The sequence below is a fragment of the Lycium barbarum genome, chromosome 2 (genome assembly GCF_019175385.1).
Source record: "Lycium barbarum isolate Lr01 chromosome 2, ASM1917538v2, whole genome shotgun sequence".
Taxonomy (NCBI): domain Eukaryota; kingdom Viridiplantae; phylum Streptophyta; class Magnoliopsida; order Solanales; family Solanaceae; genus Lycium; species Lycium barbarum.
In genome coordinates, this window is record NC_083338.1 from 46,746,958 (window position 1) to 46,767,903 (window position 20,946).

Below are 20,946 nucleotides of genomic sequence, written 5' to 3' on the forward strand. Positions count from 1 at the left end.
TTTTGGGTTTCATGGTGTCAAACCAGGGAATTGAAATCAACCCGGATAAGATCAAAGCCATCAAGGATATTGAGGTGCTGAATAACGTCAAATGAGTGCAGAGGCTCACCGGAAGGATAGCGGCGCTGAGTCGTTTCATATCGAGGTCCTCGGATAAGAGTCATCGCTTTTTCTCCTTACTAAAGAAGAAGAACGACTTCATTTGGACACCGGAGTGTCAAAGAGCTTTGCAAGAATTGAAAATGTACTTGTCCAGCCCGCCGCTACTGCACACACCAAAGGCGGACGAGCAGCTTTTTCTCTACCTTGCCGTCTCCAAGGTAGCGGTAAGTGGTGTTTTGGTCCGAGAAAAATCAGGTACGCAATTCCCCATATACTATGTGAGTAGAACTTTAGGGGTGCGGAGACCCGTTATCCCCACTTGAAAAAGTTGGCATTGGCATTGGTAAGCGCTTCCAGAAAGCTCAAGCCTTACTTTCAATGTCATCCGATATGTGTAGTGACTACTTACCCCCTAAAGAACATCATGCATAAACCAGAATTATCGGGTAGACTTACTAAACAGGCCGTAGAGATTAGCGAATATAATATCGAATACAAGCCTCGGACGGCCATCAAATCCCAAATCTTGGCCGATTTTGTGGCGGACTTCACCCCGGCTATGGTCCCCGAGGTTAGCAGAAGCTCCCCCGAGGTTGAGAAAGAACTTCTGCTAACCTCGGGGAAAGCTTCGGGTATTTGGTCGTTATATACGGACGGAGCCTCGAACCTCAAAGGTTCCGGGCTAGGAATCGTCCTTAAAACCCCCGCCGGGGATGCCGTTCGACAATCCATTAGAACTGTTAAATTGACTAACAATGAAGCCGAGTATGAGGCTATGATTGCATGTTTGGAATTATCCCGGAGTATGGGGGCCGAAATAATCGAGGCAAAGTGTGATTCTCTCTTGGTCGTTAACTAGGTAAATGGCATCTTCGAGGTCAAGGACGAACGGATGCAAAGGTATCTGGAAAAAATCCAAGTGATATTACACCAGTTTAAAGAATGGACCACGCAGCATGTACAGAGAGAGCAGAACAGCAAAACCGATGCATTGGCCAATTTGGGATCTTCGGTCGAGGGAGAATAAATCAACCCCGCAACTACGCTGCACTTGATGAATTCAGCAATAGAAAACGGACATGCCGAAATAAACACAATGGGTTTAACTTGGGATTGGCGCAACAAATACGTCAACTACTTGTGAGATGGAAAGCTCCCGAGTGACCCAAAAGAATCACGGTCATTAAGGACAAAAGCTGCGCGTTTCTGCTTGGTAGATGGCCAATTGTATTGACGGTCTTTCTTCGGACCCCTGGCCAAGTGTTTGGGTCCCGGAGAAACGGAGTATGTGATGAGAGAAGTGCATGAGGGGACCTGCGGCAACCACTCCGTCGCTGAAGCCTTGGTCCGAAAAATTATCAGAGCCGGTAACTACTGGAACCGGATGGAGGAAGATTCGAAGAATTTTGTCCGGAAATGTGACGGATGTCAAAGACATGCCCCGATGATTCATCAGCCCGGGGAGTTGCTGCATTCGGTGGTGTCACCCTGGCCTTTCATGAAATGGGGAATGGACATTGTTGGTCCATTGCCATGGGCACCAGGTAAATCCCGTTTTATTTTGTTTAGAACTGACTATTTCTCCAAATGGGTTGAAGCGCAGGCCTTCGAAAAAATTAGAGAGAAGGAAGTCATCGACTTCATATGGGACCACATTATTTGTCGTTTTGGCATCCCGGCCGAGATAACTTGTGATAATGGTCCTCAGTTCGTCGGCGGCAAAGTCAATGATTTCCTTGAAGGGTTGAAGATCAAGAAAATCGTATCAACTCCTTATCACCCGTGTACGAACGGACAGGCGGAATCCACGAATAAAACAATAATTCAAAATCTGAGGAAAAGACTTGAAGCGTCCAAGCATCACTGGAGGGAAGTACTACTGGAGGTATTGTGGGCTTACAGAACCACATCGAAATCAAGCACGGGAGAAACACCTTTCTCGTTGGTCTACGGGGCCGAAGCCCTCATTCCTGTAGAAGTTGGTGAACCGAGTCTCCGGTTCAGGTATACCACCGAAGAGTCAAACGAGGAGGCCATGTCCGTAAAACTCGATCTTACGGATGAACTTCGCGAAAACGCGTTGGTCCGTATTGCAGCCCAGAAGCAGAGAATGGAAAGGTACTACAATCGGAGAGCCAATTTTTGACATTTCCAAGTTGGGGACTTGGTGCTTGGGAAAGTTACCTTGAACACCAAGAATCCCAACGAAGGAAAAGTGTGTCCGAACTGGGAAGGACCGTACAAGATAACCGAGGTAACGGGCAAAGGATCGTATCAGCTGGAATCCATGGACGGGCAACGGTTGTGCAATAACTGGAATGTGGCTCATTTGAAGAGATACTACTGCTAAGGTATGGACATCTCGTGTTTATTAACCTTTTTCTTTTTTTGCAGGAAGTCAAGTACCGGATAAAGTTAGGATCTAGGTCTGAAAACGCGTGTTGCACTCTTTTCCTTAGTACGGTTTTGTCCCAAATGAGTTTTCCGACAAGGTTTTTAATGAGGCAACAAGTACAACGTGTTACTTGACAAAAGACAAGGACAAACGCCCAGAAACTCGGGGTCACGGCCTACGAGTGGGGGCTTAATAGCGCTTGCCCGATCTTGCAGCTCGGATAAGCACTAGGGGACTGTTATACCCACATCGAGGTTTACCCCGGTTAGTGAAAAACGGAAGAGCTCAACAAATCAAAATCAGACCCTCTATATTAGGTTTCGATGTAAGGACCAAACGATCAGAATGAATCGTGTCCACTTAGTATTTGCTACGGCAAAACCAAGACTGGACCTTCTGCATTAGGTTTCAATGTAAGGACCAAACGATCAGAATGAATCGTGTCCATTTAGTATTTGCTGCGGCAAAAGCAGAAGGAAACAAAATTATCATATCATGTATGTACAAATACTTTGCAATACAAAAATTATCGAAAGTTCGGATTACAGTATTTCGGATGTCTTCTTGCTAAAACACCCTACCCCGGTGATTATCGCCGTATTTCGGCATTGCTTCATTCATATACCCTATTCTGGGCACTACGGTCGAAATTCGACAAAGGCAACAAGGTTACAGTGAACCGAGCCAAAATCTATGAACTCCCTCGAATAGGGACTGCTATATCAAATTTTGCTAAGGCTAGGATTCAGGTGTTCGAAAAATACCGGCCCTAAAAAATAGCCGAAAAAAACCGACCCTAAAAATGCCTATCGTGATTCGGAGACGTCTGAATTCACAAAGCATTAGATAAGTCCCACAGGCAAAAAACTCGATCAAATTCCCGGACAAAACGTACTAGACAAAGAGAAAAGCCGATATTCAGGCACAGTGCGGAATAATGACTCCGAGTCTGCTTGTCCTTAAAACGGACCGACAATTCGGGAAAAAATCATAACAGACATTCAAACAAAAGAATAAAGAAAATAAAAAAAATGCATGTTCCATTTATACAAAGGTTTTTACACCGGAAACCCTTACAAAGGCAAAAAAAAAAAAGGCTAAGTACATGCCCTGGTCTATCCGATATGGCTGGGTCCGGAGTGTTCGACACTGTCCGCTCGGAGTCGTCGGAGTCAGTCTCGAGGGCTCTCTTAGCTTCTTTCTTGACCCTTTTAGCTTCGAGTATCAGGGCTAGAAGATCCACAAAACCATGCCCGGCTTGCTCAAGGGTGATCCTCCGAGACTTCTACCATTCATACTCCACAGCAATCGTAGTATAAGCCTCGACAGCCTCCACACTCCTAAGGGCTTCTGCCAAATCGGCCTCAGCCTGGGCTAGTTTTGCAACCAGTTCATCCCGCTCTTCCTCGAAGACCCTTTGGACTTGAGTGGTCTCCTCGAGTTCGGTTTTCAGCTCATCACATATCCGGCCCCTGTCCTCAGCTTTCTGCTCAAACACCATCATCCGCTCTTTGTACTTGGCACTCTCATATTCGAGCAGCCGATGCCTTTCGGCCATGGTCATGGCATTGGAATTGACCGAGTCCAGCTCCCCCAGAGTTGAGAGATGGTGGTTTCGAGCTCACCAAGCCTTGAGGAAAAATGAGCGTTGTCCTGGTTAAGGCTGACATTGTCCGCTTCTAAAAGCCGGTTCTTTTCGACCATCTCGGCCAACCCATCCTTTAATCGAAGGTTTTCGGCCTTCGCTGCATCGAGCTCAGGTTGAAGGTTGGAAAGAGTAATTGCTCGGCTCAATTCATCCTCCTTCACCCGCAAAAAGTGCTGGAACTTCTCTGTTTCTCGACCTTGGGCATCCAGCTGGCCCTTGAGATCGTCAACCTCTTGCTGAGCACGGATGAAGGCTTCGTTAACAAGCACCACACTCTGTAAAAAAAGCAAGTTAAAACTCGGATAAATGAGAAACTAAAATTCTCAATGAATTATGCAAGGATGGCTGATAAACTTACTCGATTGCCCGCGTGCATGCCCTCATTAATAAGACACTGCCAGGGGACTCCGTTCATCTTCCGTTTGTCCGAGTCTGAGACAAGGGGCCTCAGGTAGCTTGCCACACCCACCGGACGAGACAAAAAGCTGCAGTCCTCGGGAACAGTGATCATAGCCGATCTTGTCCTCCTAGGTTCCACACTCAGGGCCAGAAAGATGCGCACCAAGCTATCCCTAGCACCGGTCTCGGTGGACCAGCTAGCCGCCCTCGTGACCCGAGGAATAGGGAGATGTCCAAAACTGGCAACTTCCCCGGTAGCAGGAGGAATATCCGAGAACATGTCTTCAAAATCATCCGACCTTGAAGCTGGAGTTAGAGAACTCGGAGCGGCCTCAGCAGGCTCGGCAAAGGCAGGGATCTCTGAAGTTGCAGCAGTATCATAGTCGGGCAATGGACCAACATCCGTTGGAACTTCGGTCTCGGGGACCGGCTCAGTCCTTTGACCAGCATCGGCAGCAGGTCCCTTCCCGGATCTTCTTGTCCTTTGCAAGGGGGTTTCTTCGGATGAAGCATCACATGAAACATCAACGAATTCAATCAACCTTAGAGGAGTCAGGTAATGAATTTCTTCCCCGCCTGTGGGTAATGCCGGAGCTGAAGGTCCTTCCCCGGCTGAAGGAAGTGATGAAATGGTGGTACCCTCCTGCGGAATAGAAGCAATGGAAGGGGCCACACCGATCCTCCGAACGAGTAGCCCGGGCTCTGTTTCGTCTCTTAAAGTCCGAACGACGCTCCTCGCCCTCTTTTTAGATTTCTGCCCTTTGTCCGAGGGCTTTTTTCACTTGTTGGCGGCAGCAATGATACGGGATGTACCCGCTGAATTGAACTCGGGTGCCAACGTAGCGGGTTCAGTTACTTATTCCGGTCTCGGGTCCACCGAGCCCTTGGGCAAACCTGAAAGCCGAAGATGTTACACAAAGGAGAGGTAGAAAATGCCATGAATATCGATAGAAGCAAAGTATTACCATGGTTTTGAGCGACCCGTCGGCCACGCGACAGGAGTCCCCATGTCCGAGCTTCGTAGGTATGTTGGCTGAGGAGAGCATTAACTCATTCGTTGATGTTCCGGACAGCCGGAGGTATCCAACCCACGGCTGGTATAAAGAAGAGGACAAGTGAGAATGTGGAAGAACTAGTGTTTGACAAAGCATTCAAAAGCAATTATTAAAAGAACTGAGACTTATGATTATCATTCCACCTCTATGGAAAGGGCATGTAGTTGGCCGGAATAATGTATGTGGTCCTCACCCGAACATAACGCTCCAACCAGCCCCGGTCTCTATTGTTATATCCCGTAATCTTGAACATTCGAATAAATTGAAATAAGTGTGACTTGTATGAGATAGAACAATATTTTGATTTTAGCTAATATATATGTTGCTCATGAAAAATATTGATGCGGAAGTGTTGAGGAAGGCTAAGGGCAAAATTGAAGTTTCGGAAATTAGTTTCATGAATTACGAAATATAAACCAAAAGAAATTGGGCTAAAAAAAATGAAAACAAAGGCCCAACATTGGAGGGTGGCCGGCCATACACTTATGGCCCAAGCCCATGTGTTCATTAAACCCATGTGGCTAATAATAAATAAAGGGACCAATTGTTCATTTCTAGAATTTTCAAGAAGACAAAAAAAATAGTGAGAGCAAGAACAAAGAGACCATTCGGCCGAATGGAATAGAGAAAAAAAAATCTTGGAGCTTTGATCTTTGATTCAAAAATTTGTTCCTTCTTGAATTCTTACCAAGTTCAAGGCGCTCTTCAACGTGGTATAATTCTTTTAGCAAGAAAGCTACGTTTGTGGCAAGTGGAAGTTTGAAGAAAAGGTAAGAATTTCATATTCTTTATATGTTATGGAAGGTTATATATGTGTTGTGGTATGTAGAAATAAATGGAAATCATAGAAATGTTGTGTGATGAAGTGTGTGGCCGTGTGTGTGTATTGAGTGTGTGGCCGTGTGGTGTAATTGGTGAAGGGAAGGTGAATTTACTTTACTCAGTATATTAGTTGTGTGGTTGTGGCTTTTGTGATGTAAATGGAAGGCTTATGGCTCTAGTTGGTATGGAAAGTTATAGTAAGGTTGTTGTAGGAAAGTAATGTGATTTTAATATGATTTTATGTAATTGCGGGAATGAGGTTGTTAATGTGTAAATTGTTGTTGTGGTTTATGAATTTGAAAGAAAGAGATGTGTTGTTGTTGTTCTTGTTGAAATTGGAAAGTTTTGGGTAGTATGTTAGTTTGGTCGTTCGGGATGTGGAACGTATTGTTGAAGTATTCTTGAATATTGTTTGAATGACTTTATATTAGTACTTGAATGTGTGATCGAATGTGAAATGAATATAATTGAGACGTCGTTGAAATTGTAGAACGAGGTTGCTAATGTTAGTATGCGTTTTGGATTGACGGTGGCTATTGTTAGAATAGTTGTTGGTATTGTGGCCGGGTTAAATTCTCGGATTTGTTGTTGTGGTATTTTGGCCGAGTTGAATTCTCGGGGATGGCGCGTTTACAGGGGAAATGCTGCCGAAATTTCTGTAGACAAGTGTTACTTTAAGATTCAACTTCTAAAGGCTTTAATTAATGTTTGGTAATTGTGATCAATTGTAGATTTTGGAGGAAACGGGATTTGAGTTTGGACAAGCGTAAGAAGCGAACAAGGTATGTAAGGCTTCACTTTTCCTTCTTTTGGCATGTCTTAGACATAATAGGTTTGGATACGAGCTTCGGGGACGATGCTATTCCTAGAAATCCGAGGTTGAATTTGACCCTTTTTCATTCAATAGAATTGAATTAAGTTTTCATGCCTTGTTGAAACAATTGCCTAAACATCTATAATTTGCCCAAATGGAACCGGATTACACTAAAACGTTCATAATTGGCTCCATAATGTTTTATGTATGTAATTGGTGTGTGCCGCCTCAGTTGGCTCGAGGTGGGCCCACTCTTTCCGATTCTCCTCCTATTGTGTTATTGATTTGCTTTCATGTAATATTTAAAGGAAATGTTCTAGCTACCCTTCTCACTACTAAACGACAACTGTTTTCAATATTCTATTGAGCCTCACAAACTATTCTGGAACATGGAAACGATCTCAAAAAGTTTCGCTTTGACATTATTCGTCGGAACATCTGAAAGGTATTTGGTATGATAATACATTCGGTTGTCCCCTTGAGCCTTGATATGTTTGATACGTGTATAAGATTCCAAGTTCCGTTTGATTCGATTCATAATGACATCCAAAAGGATTTTGACATAATAATGGTTGCTGAAATGCTTATTGGACGTTCTGTACTTCAAAGACTCGTAACTTCCGTATACTAATTCCGATTGAACCAAAACTTATTTCTGAGCCTTCAGATGTCGATAAATATGTTGGTATATCAGTACGTTCGTATCTTGGGTGTTGATTTACATGTATGTGGTTCCGCACTACTCTGTTCGTGCAAGTCTTGATATGTCTATTCACTGAGCCCGGGCCAGGATATGTTATCATGCGTAATCCTCTGCATTGTTCACCGAGTCCCTCGGTAGAGGGCCGGGTACGGTATATGTATGTGACGATATGATTATGGCACCGAGTCCCATGATGGGCCGGGTACGGTATATGTGCACATGACTTCATTTACCGAGTCCCTTAATGGGCCGGGTACGATATGATTTCACCGAGTCCCTCACTAGAGGGTCGGGTACGGTATGTATACGTATATGTATATGTATACGCATGCATGATGGTATGAAAGAAGTATGATATGATTCTAATTACCGAGTCCCAGGGCGGGCCGGGTACGGTTTGTGATATGAAAATGTTTGCTTCTGTTCCGTACTGCACAGGTATAGTGGTTTCCTGTTTATGACATTTTATTTCCGTAATCTCTATTTCAGTTATGATCTTTTCAGTTGTATTTCGTGCCTTACATACTCAGTACATATTCCGTACTGACCCCCTTTCTTCGGGGGCTGCGTTTCATGCCCACAGGTACAGACGTTCGTGCGAGAAATCCGATAGCTTAGGTCATCTGTTCGGCTGCTCTGGAGGGCTCCCTTGTTCTGGAGCCCATCTTTCGGTATATACTCTTCCGTTATGTATATGTATGTGTATATTCAAGGGTACGGCGGGGCCCTGTCCTGTCATATGATTCTGTTCTGTTTTGTTAGAGGCCTGTAGACATATATGTGGGTAGTGGGTCGCTATGGATTGGTTATGTCTGTGGTTTGCATGTAAGTGATCCTATTGCTACGACGGCCTCAACGGCTTATATATATACATATATATGTACTTATGTATATGCTTCGATATGATATGTACGATATACGCGGCTGCTTCAGAGTAACACTTGAATAAATTATCATATGTTGGGTATGAATAAGATATGGCTATGTCGATTTAGTAACAGGTATGTATGGGTGTCCAGCTCGGACACTAGTCATGGCCCACGGGGTTGGGTCGTGACATCTATCTTCGTCCATTTTTGAAAAAATTGGATTACGGCTTCACTTAGCTAGTTTTATTACACCACCCCGGAACAACCTCGGGGAGTATAACCGTATGAAGTGGGCCAGCGTGAACTCCTTTTTCGTATTATTGGCCAACAGCAGGAGGCAGGCCATGGTCCTCCAGACAATCGGACCAATCTGGGCCAGGGTTACATTATAAGTCCGGCACATATCTAAAATGACCGGATCGATCCGGGGGTCGAGCTTGAGGGTGAAAGGATAAGTATAAACGTACAAGAAGCCCTCCCGATGGTCGGTGACTGATTCATCTGGTCCGGGGGCAAAAGCTTGAACCGGACGGTTATCCCATCCGCAATCAGCCCGGACTAAATCGAGTTTGTCCTCAGTAACGGACGAGGGATACCGCCTAACATCAAACCCTCTATCAGAAACCAGAGAAGGTTTCTCAACCTCGAAATCTTTGTTAAAGTTAGGTTTGGATGGTATAATGTCCAAAGCAATGGGTTCGAAGGCGATCTTCCCCTTGGGTTGAGAAGTTGGCTCGGTTCGTTGAGAAGAAACCGAGGGAACATCATGGGAGGTAGTTTCGGTGTTAGCAGACATTTAGAGGTTATGAAAAAAGAGATTTGGCAAATTCAAAGGGGAAGTTAAAAAATAGGAGTGAGGGAACAGTTAAGAAAGAATTCAAAATGGTAAAGAGTAAGAAGAAGCAGCAGCAACATACTCTAAACAAAAACAACTATTGAAGAAGTTGGCAGAGTTGTTTCAGCAACAAACTTGAGATGGGGGATGATTAGAGGTGACGAAATGAAGAGAGAATAAAGTGAAGTGAAGAAATAAAATGGAGGAAAAATGAAATGAAGGCGTGAAATGGAAAAATGAAGTGGTGGAAGGCATTATATAGACACGGGATCGAGGCGGTTACAGATCCCAGCCAACCAGGGGATGCCACGTGTCCCATAATTAATGAGAACTGACTTGAAATGACATGCGTTACGGCGGTTGTCAGAGCTGACCATCTGGGATGAGACACGTGGCTGATGGCAGGAGGACGTGACGCAACTGTTCCCGCCAAAATGAAAAGATAATAACGAGCACATGGAACCGCCGATTTCTTGATTCATCAACTTCCCGTTACTCCGATAAAACTACGGTCCGGAAAGTGTGGGGACTATCTGTATACGGTAAAAATCGAACGTATGCTAGACCGGTGAGACCGGAGATCGAGGGAATAGAGAAACAAGCACGAGCATGAAGACTTTCTTTCGGACCGGAGAAGTGCTTGATTCGAAGAAAGCGAAGAAGATCGTTGGTCCGGTTGGTCGTGGCCGTTGGCCTGGTTGTTCGTGGCCGTTGGTCCAGTTGGTCATGGCCGTTGTCCCGGTTGTTCGTGACCGTTGGTCCAGTTGGTCGTGGCCTTTGGCCCGGTTGTTCGTGGTCGTTGGTCCGGGTGATCCGTTGCACAATTGCCATACGTTAAGACCGTTCTGCCACATTGTACTGCCTGTCGTACGGGTGTCAGATCGTACGACCCAACCTTATCCTTTTTAGGGTTTCTCTTTATTTAAAAGGGTTTTATGTTGTATGAGGCCCATAAGGCAAAGCTATAAATAAGGGGTCATTACCCTACTTTCAAGGGTTGGCTTCTTGAGTTCTAGAACATTGTAATAGCAAAATATATAAAATCTCCCTCTCTCATTCTCTCATTTTGGTCCGGATTCAGTGTGTTATTTTTTAGCTTTATTCAATTAAACAATATTCATATATTCTTAAATGCATATATTTGGTGCAAACCATCGATTATTATTCACTTCTTCATAGCATATCCATATATATCTCTTTTCAACCAAATAGATTCAAGCTCAACCACATATCCTATACCTCACTCATAAATTTAATTGATTACCTAAATTTGGGGTAAACAGAAGTATATACAGAGAGTTGCAGAGGTTAAGTTCAAGCAAGCTGAGAAAATTATTTTATTAATAGTCTCAGGAATCATTACATTCTTTGTCACTTGATATATGATTGTTTATCTTCTGTGATTTGTGTAGCTTTCTACTTGTCCTTGGAATAACTAATTCTATGTCTCAATTTACAGTTTATTGCAGATTTGAGAACAATCCAAGACTTGCAGTTCTATTACTTAGTCGAGAAACACTGCGTTGCATATAAATATCAGTTTGCTCTTTTTCTTTCATGTAATATAGCATACACAAGATTTCCATATGTGGTGGCAGAGGATAAATCTCAGTCTTCCAAATTTTCAATGCCTTGATTCTATTTTTTTTTTTTTAAATAATCGCAAAACCCCCGAAAGACAGGAAAACATCTTTTGATGATTGCTATGCGAGAAAAGTAATACTATAATCCTTTCTGAAACCACAATCACCGCGGCAGAGGTGGCAATTTGAGCTCATATTTAGAAAACTAACCATTTAACCCATATTTTAGTGAGTTGGGTCACTTATATTTCAGTTGCGTAAATATAGGCTTTAAGTCTCTTTTTAACCCATAAAAATATGGGCAAATATGGGTAAAATATGGGTATCCATATAAAAACACACTAAACCCAATCATAACTTATTTCGAAAATGAGAAATTTCTTTCTTACATCCAACCCCAACCCTTACCCCACCACCCACCCCGCCATGCCCCACCCTCCCCCCAACCATTTTCTATTAATTTATTTTACTTCTTTAATAAATTATAAAATGTGAACAATATTTTCATAACCCCCCCCCCCCCCCCAACATTTTTTTATTTCATATACTTACCTCTCACTCCGACCTCTACCCCCCACCACATTTTTTATTTCATACATTTTATCTTTTATAAAAAGTGAAAAAAAATTCTTACTCCCCACCCCATCCCAAACCCCCCCCCCCCCCCTAAATTTCAACTTCATAAATTTTACTTTTATAAGAAATTTATAAAAAATGGGAATAAAATTCTTACCCCCACCCCACCCCCTCCACGACCCCACCCCCACCCACCCTCTCCCCCCGGGAAATTTCAGTTTTATATATTTTACTCTTATAATGTTTTTTAAAAAAAATGGACAAAAAAATTCTTACGCCCCGCCCCACCCCCTCCACGACCCCCACCCTCCGCCAAATTTCAATTTCATATATTTTACTTTTATAATTTTTTTATAAAAAATGGTTTCTTACCCCGCACCGCACTCCCTCCACCCTCGGGCAAATTTCAATTTCATATATTTTACTTTTATAAATTTTTAATGAAAAAAAACAAATTCTTATCCCACCCCATCACCCCTCCCTCCCCCCGAAATTTCTATTTGATAATATCAATTATGAATATATGAAAAAATTAATTTAACTTGACAAAAGAAAAAAAATTATAAACATTACACTTGCAATAATATTACACTTGTATAATATGGGTTAACTCATAACCAACCCACCCATAACCAACCCATCCATTTATCACCCAATCCATATTTACCCACATGAAATATGAGCGGTTTGAAATCCAATCCATTTTTGTTCAAACCACTTTCAATCAAATCAAATCCAACCAAACCTACACATTTGCGACCTCTAACCGTGGGTCACAAAGATGACTCGTGCAACTAATAATGTCCCTTCATTGGATGTCTTTCTCACAGCGAAAAATTTCACCTTTATAAAATTGACATACAACTATGTGTTAATCAGACAATGACGTAAAACTACCATCTAGTAGAAGGTGAATTACAGAACTCTGCTTCTCTTTTTTTTTTTTTTTTTTTACTAGAAGAGCTTGCTTCTTTTTACCTTTCTTGCACAGTGTAATTTTTCATCATTGGGTATTGAAGGTCACTTGTGCGACACTCAGTTTGGTATCGGTTGGCAATTCTTGATTCGTACTCGGTAAAATTGAACACCCGCAAAACCACCAATACCGATGACTCTAATTCAAGCAGAGCTACTTGCCTTTTCAGTTGCTGAATCATTTTCTTGTCCATTTCAACATCATTCTTTTGAATCTTATCTCACTTTCAACTGAATCAAGCTGCGGTTTTATATATATATATATATATATATATATATAAGCTCGATTTGGCTGCTGAAGCATAACTCAACAAATGAAGGCAATTGGTCGATACTTGAATGACAGGGTAATACTTGGTGTGGAAATTAAACTAGCATATGGTAAATGGGAGAAGTTTCCTGTAGCAACCACACTACCCGAGAAATGCCAATGCCAATAGAATGAGCTGCTCGATTGAAGTAATCCATGGTTGCATTTTAATCAATTTTTTGTTCTCACTTCCACGTAAAACAATTCGTGAACTCAAAGTCAGGTGTTTTATGTTTGTATTATGATGTCACGAGAAAGAGGCGGAGAGAATTAGAAATCAAGGGGCTTCTTAAAAAGAGCTACATCAAAGGCATTTATAGTTGCGTAGAAAGACTAGCTATGGAGAACCTAAGTCTCTTTCCATTTGAGAAACTTTGCAATACTCTGAGTTAATGAGCTATTTCAAAGGCATTCTGAGTTTATTTTGCTTTTGGAGAACATTATTTGTGAGAAGAATTGATGTCCTTAATGGAAAGCATATATAATTACCCAAAGGTTTGAGAAATTTCATTAAGAACTTAACAGAGCTTAGAGAGTGAGTGGTGTCAATCTTTATGTTCATATTTGCCCAGTTGTCAAATTTCAGGCCTCATTGATGATTCACTTTTCAGATGCAAGTTCTACAGGTTTTGGAGTTGTCATTTAATTTGTTGCTTATTCACAACATTCCAATTGCGGTGGAGCAAGGATGGAGGAACATAAAATCATTGTCAGACTCATTAACAAAGCAGTAGAAGGTGATTTAAATAAACTGATCCTTTGTCGATTGAGAAATCCCCGAGGGTCATTCAACATTGTGGGAAATCTAGGCTGCACGAATATCAAGCACACTAGTGTAACAACCTTTTCCCTTTTACTTCTACTTTTAACAACTACTAGTCAATCACTAATGTTCTTCATTTTGGGGTAAGTTCATTTCAATAGAGGACTACAACTTCCTTTAATTAATAAATTCAGTTACACAAACTTATAAAGATAACTTGCAGAATTGGAAAATTGCAGAGAGGGTGTCTGATAATTTTGTTTCACCATAACTCAAGATTACACTGCATAACACAATAATAAGCGCGAGAAAAAATTACAGAAATAACTCGAATAAGTATTCTTTTAGCTTTAACTTCTCCTAACTGAAAACAAAAAAGAGAACTCCTAAAATCATTCAAAAACAAGACAATTCAATTGAAATCTGATAAATGATGCTCCATATGTAAGGGGGTCCTAGTTTCCGCAATGGAGAAAATGTTTTAACCTTTACCCTACGTGTAGTAGATCTAGAGAAGGTTTCTAATTTCCAAGTGTTAGTAATCAGTTCAGCCGTGCTCAAATGCAATTTCCCAAGATCTAATCTTTAAGCTATTCTCATGGCTTCCTGCTAAATCCTTAATCCATAGTTGTCTATTCTTGCTCCGTATAAATGGAGAACTTAGAAAAGAAGGGGTTGCTCAGATAGTAAACACACTTTATTTTGGGTTCGAATCACCAAGGAAGCAAAAGGAGAGCTCCTAGGGAAGGGGTAAAAACAAAAACGGAGAACTTACTAGATTATGTAAATCTTTTAAGCATTGATGAAAGTTCTTCACATTTATATCTCTTTAGCTTAAAAAAAGTACAATTTATTTGTTTATAAGAGGAAAAAACACCCGATGTTTACATTAAAACAATAAATACATGACAATGATGACATATGCCTTTCACATGCACTATCATCATGCTAAATCATACTCTCTCCCATTCCCTTTTACTTATTACATATATTAAGAATAGATTCTCTTTTACCTGTTCACTTTGTCAAATCGAGAGAGGATTAATTACTTATTTGTTTTCAATTTTACTCTTATCAATAAGTAACTATTTCTCAAACTAATTGATTTTTGAGTAGTTAAAATTAGATTTGCAAATGACAATTACTAAGGATAATTTAGTAAAATAAACACTCAATTAAAATTAACTTAAGCGAGGCACAAGGTAGATTGAGCAAGTAAAAGAAAATGGAGGAAGTAGCTAAATAATTCATATTTTTGCCTTAATTTATGACTTAATCCAAGAATTGTGACGTCTAGTTATTCTCTCGTCTCCTCTTGCAGATGGTTGATGCTCAAGGTGAGGAAGCTGCAGATCCGGCATAGCCTCAGAGAGAGCAACAAATTATCACGGAATCTTCCACGAAGAATTAACTTGTGGTGACTAATAAGTCTTGAAATTACTCTAGGTGACATGCGGGGACCACTCCAATTCAAAACCCAATTAAATTTGGTATTAAGGAAATTGGGGTTCAAAATGTATTTTTTAGAACTTCTTAATCTTTTATAAAATACAAAAAGACCCTAACTTAATCCCAAAAACCCAGCAGCCCCCCTTCTCCTCCGCTCAGTCCTCCCCTCGCCCCAAACCCCAACCCCCCCCCCTTAAAAGTTTTGATATTTTTTATTTGCTTTTTCACCAACCCTACCTCCTCCTTCTCCCACCCCTCCCCCTCCCCCCACCCCCCCAAAAAAAATATTTGCTTTTTCACCAGCCACCCCCCTCCTCCTCCTCCCGCCAAAAAAAAAATTTAAAAAGTTTTGATTTTCTTTATTTGTTTTTTCACACCCCCCCTCCTCCTCCTCCCAACCCCACCCCCCAAAAAATATTTACACAACACCCACCCCTCCTCCCCCCCCACCCCCTCCCAAAAAAATAATTTTTATTGAAAAGAAGTTTGGATTTTTTTTTTGGTTTCTTCCCCCACGCACCCAAAAAAAAAAATTGAAAAGTTTTTATTTTTTGTTTTTACCCTCCCCCCCCCCCCCCCCTCCCCCTCCCACCCAACTCCAAAAAAGAAATGTTGAAAGAAAGTTTTGAATTATTATTTTTTTGGGTTTAGGAAAAGTTTGGATAAAATTCAGGTTGTTGTTGTTGTGTGTTTGTAGTGAAATCGATTGTTTTTTGTTCTTGTCCTGGTAGTTATCTAGTTCTGTTTATAGAAGATAACCAACAGATTGGTAGTTGTTACAACAAGTTCTACACTTTTTGCAACAAGTAGACAATCTGTTGCAACAACTCACTAATCTGTTGGACATAGCTTCAGTTATTTCTTCTGTTTCTAGAAGATATCCAACAGATTTGTAGTTGTTGTAACAAGTAGACAATCTGTTGCAACAACTATAAATCTGTTGGACATAGCTTCAGTTATTTGGTTTTGTTTGTAGAAGATATCCTACCGATTTGTAGTTGTTGCAACAAGTTCTACACTTGTTGCAACAAGTAGACAATCTGTTACAACAACGACAAATCTGTTGGACATAGCTTCATTTATTTGGTTCTGTTTGTAGAAGATATCCAACAAATTTGTAGTTGTTGCAACAATTTCTACACTTGTTGCAATAAGTAGACAATCTATTTATGAATCAGCAAATGCTGAGGAAAGATATAGTCAAATTGACAGCCAAACTGACAATCAATCCTCAGAAAGAGATGAAAAACAGAGCCAAGAGCAATAAAAACAAATGAAGAAAGTGAAGAAGAACTAGAAGATGAAGAAACTGATGATGGAAATGAAGGAGATGGAGTAGATCAAAGAAATCTGCTACACCCCAGAAGGCAGTTGCTGAACAAATTATTACTTAAGTTGTGGAATTTGGAGCTAAGGTGGTTGTTTGACACTTTCTGTTTTCCTAATCCTAAGAGCGATAGGATTAGGAATGAAGTTATCCGAGACAAGGTAGGAGTAGCCTCAGTGGAGGACAAGATGCGGGAAGCGAGACTGAGATGGTTTGGGCATGTGATGCGGAGAGACACAAATGTCCCAGTGCGGAGGTGCGAGAGTGTCACGACCTGACTAGGAGGCCATGACGGGTACCCAGAGCTGACTACTGAGCACCACTCATTGGACTATCCATCATATTCAACCTGAACATATATAAACCCCAAAGTTATACATAGATATACATAAGCCCGTACGACTATAAAAATGAAATACAAAAATGTACACTGACATCATCATGGGACACAACTTACCCACACGTACGTATCTACGAGCCTCTACTAGAGTACTAGACATAAGAACGGGACAGGACCCCGTCGTGCCCAAATATATACATAAAATAATGTATCAAAATAGCACCTTCGGAATAATGGAGTGCTCCTGAGAATTTGCTGATCAGCTCCTATGAATCTGGGTCACCCCTCTGTCTACCTGTGGGCATGAACATAGCGTCCAAAAAGAAAGGACGTCAGTACGAATATTGTACTGAGTATGTAAGGCATAAACGATAACAACATAACAATGAAATAGGGAGACATCAAGTAAGGAACAACCTGTAACTGACTATCACTTAGGACTGAATAATGCATGTTAACTTATTTCATAAACATCATCATATCATGTATGCATATATAAGCTGCCCGACCATATAGTTGCGGTGTGATCATCATTAACCCGCGTCCAAGCCTCCCGTGTCCGGGTAAACATCTCATGCCGCCTACTAGTGGTGTCTGCCATGCCCTCTAGACATGGTGTATATGCCACCCGCCTTAGCGGTGTCTGCCCGGCCATATAGGCGCGGTGTAAGATCGTCATCATATACATCTCATAAAGCATGCATAAGAACTCAAAGATAAACTATAATACTAATGGGGTGACGTAAGATCGTGATCTCCCGATTTCCATTATGGCGTAGTCATGAGCATCCTGTCTCACCTTGAAAGAATTAGCATGATAAGGCGAGTGTAACAACAATGAGCAACATCAAGGATCACATAAGGATCATTAGCTTCGTAGAACATCACAATACGAGCTCTAGAATCTTTAGACTTAGACTCATCATCATCATTGTCATATTCATAACATATCTCTTATCTTTATCTCGTGTGAGGCTCTCTATGACATAGACTCATAGTTTTCGGAATATAAGGAGGTCATAGAGAATTAGGAAAATCATGTTATCAGAATCATGCCTTAGAAAGAAGGGACTAGCCTTACATACCTTTTCGTCTTTCTATCTTGTCGACTGTATGCTTCCTTCCACGTTCGTCACTCTACATTCAAAGGAATTCGTGCTAAGATCAGATATTCGGAAGCATACTTGAGCTTAGGCTAAAGTTAACGAAAATTGGGCAGCATTTTCTTTGTTTCTACAACTTTCTCCATATAATATAACAACTCCCAACGTCGATAACAATATTCATAATATCATAATCAACAATCTTCATCAACCATACATTATTCAATTCTCCTACTTCCATTTCAAGGGCATCCATAACCATGGTCATAATATAACATTACATTCATCCTCCTATAATGTTTCTCCCATATTCTTAATGTCATTTATAACATAATCATATTCGTAACATACCAAGAATCATGATCATATTAAGCTATTACTAAAAAATGCTACTATTCTCATACTTGTACCCCATCTTCTACCTCCTTCCATAATCAAAGTTTTTCAACCCCTCAATACTCTAAATAACATGAAAGGATCATAAATCTTACCTTTGATAATGTGAAAATGGTCTTTGGGTGGAAACACTTCACTTGAGGAAAACCCTAGCTTCAATCCAAAGAGATTTCTTGACTTGTATAAACCCTAGAAAGCATTCTTGCACTTGATTCCCTTGAACTTATGATATTGATCTTTGATTTCCCTTGAATTCTTATAGATGAAATGTGCAGAATATTCTAGAGACTTGGAGAGAAGTGGGGAAGTGAGAAAAATGAAAATAATAACGTGGGGTCTTATATTTATAACTGGAAAAAATCTGACCCGTCGTGCATTTTGCGGACACTTATACGGTCCGTATAAACTATACGATCTGTATAAGTGACCGTGAAATCGCCTCAACAACAACTCATTTCTGTAACCATTATACGGTTCATATAATTTTATACGGTCCGTATAAGTGACCGTATAACATCATTAGTGATGGACCTTCACTGTAACGGTTATACAGACCATTATACGGACGTATAATATTGCACGGACCGTATAAATGGTCGTATAATCCACTTTTCTCGAATGTTGTTCTCGTCGCTTCATTTGATCTCCAATCCTTAGGGAGTCTTCTTAACACTTGTTTAACACTTCATTAACAACCCTAAGGGGCATCATAACTCTTTCTCAAGGCATTATTAAGTCAACATTAATTCGGTACTTTACAAAACTCTTCCGAAACACAACATATACTTCGCCTTTCTTAATAAACTTTCTTCTCTTGCCTCAAACGTCTTTGGAATCTTAACTAGAATCATTCAATACTACTTCTGACCTATTGAATCATCATATAATTCTCACACTGCGTTGGTCTATTCACTGTGCAACGACATGAAATTTTTTCGAGGTGTAACATTCTTCCCCCTTTTAAAAACATTCATCCTCGAATGTTAAGTTCTCGAGAATTTTACGAAAATTTTGCCAGAGTTTTCCCTGTAATGTGGCACTACCATCCTATCATAACATCCCACAAACAGTGCCTCACAGGGCTACAACACAATAGCACTAAATTATGGCCACACATAACCAAAAACATGAAAAGAAAGCATACATACCTCATAATGTTGATGTCTCATCTTGGATCTCTTCCAGGGGTGGAAACAAATGTGGGTATTTGGACTTCATACTTTCTTCCGCTTTCCAAATCATTTCTTCTCAGTTATTGCTTTGCCACAAGACTTTTACTGAAGCTACTTCTTTGTTTCTAAGTCTCCGTACTTGCCTATCCAGTATAGCAATAGGTACCTCTTCATAAGCCAACTTTTCTGTAACTTGGACATCTGCTACCGGCACGATTCTGGTAGCATCTCCGACACACTTATAGAGCATTGATACATGAAAAACTAGATGGACTAATTCAAGTTCTGAGGGTAAGTCCAATTCATATGCTACTTGGCCTACCTTGCGGATAAACTTATAAGGTCCAATGTATCGAGGACTCAATTTTCTTTTCTTACTAAATCTCATCACGCCTTTCATTGGTGATACCTTTAGAAATACCCACTCATCAACTTGGAATTCTAAGTCTCGTCGACGGTTGTCCGCATAAGACTTCTGGCGACTTTGGGCTGTCACTAATCGATCTCGGATAACCTTGACCTTTTCCACTGCTTGTTGAATCAACTCAGGGCTTATTAGTTATACCTCTCCTACTTCAAACCACCAAATTGGGGATCTACACCTCCTTCCATATAGAGCTTCATACGAGGCCATCTGAATATTGGAATGATAGCTATTGTTGTATGAAAACTCAATAAGAGGTAAGTGGTCATCCCAACTATCACCGAAATCTAGCACACATGCCTGTAACATATCTTCCAAGGTCTGAATAGTGTGTTCGGCTTGCCCATCAGTTTGTGGATGAAACGCTGTGCTAAGCCTTACCTGAGTACCCAAACCTTCTTGGAAAGACTTCCAGAATTTAGCTGTAAATTGTGCTCCTCTGTCAGTAATAATGGACACCGGGACACCATGAAGTCGCACAGTCTCTTTAAGATACAACCTTGCATAATCTTCTGCCGAATATGTGGTTTTGACTGGAAGAAAATGAGCTGATTTCGTGAGTCTGTCCACGATCACCCATATGGATTCATACTTGCTTCGGGAACGAGGCAACCCAACAATAAAATACATGTTGATCACCTCCCATTTCCAGGCTGGAATCTCCATTGCTTGCAATAATCCTCCTGGTTTTTGATGCTTAATTTTCACCTGTTGGCAATTTGGACATTGAGCTACAAATTCTGCTATGTCTTTCTTCATTCCATCCCACCAATACATTAGCTTGAGATCATGATACATCTTTGTCGCTCCTGGATAAATGGAATACCGAGAGTAATGAGCTTCTTCTAGAACCCGACGGCGTAATTCAGCAACATTCGGAACACAT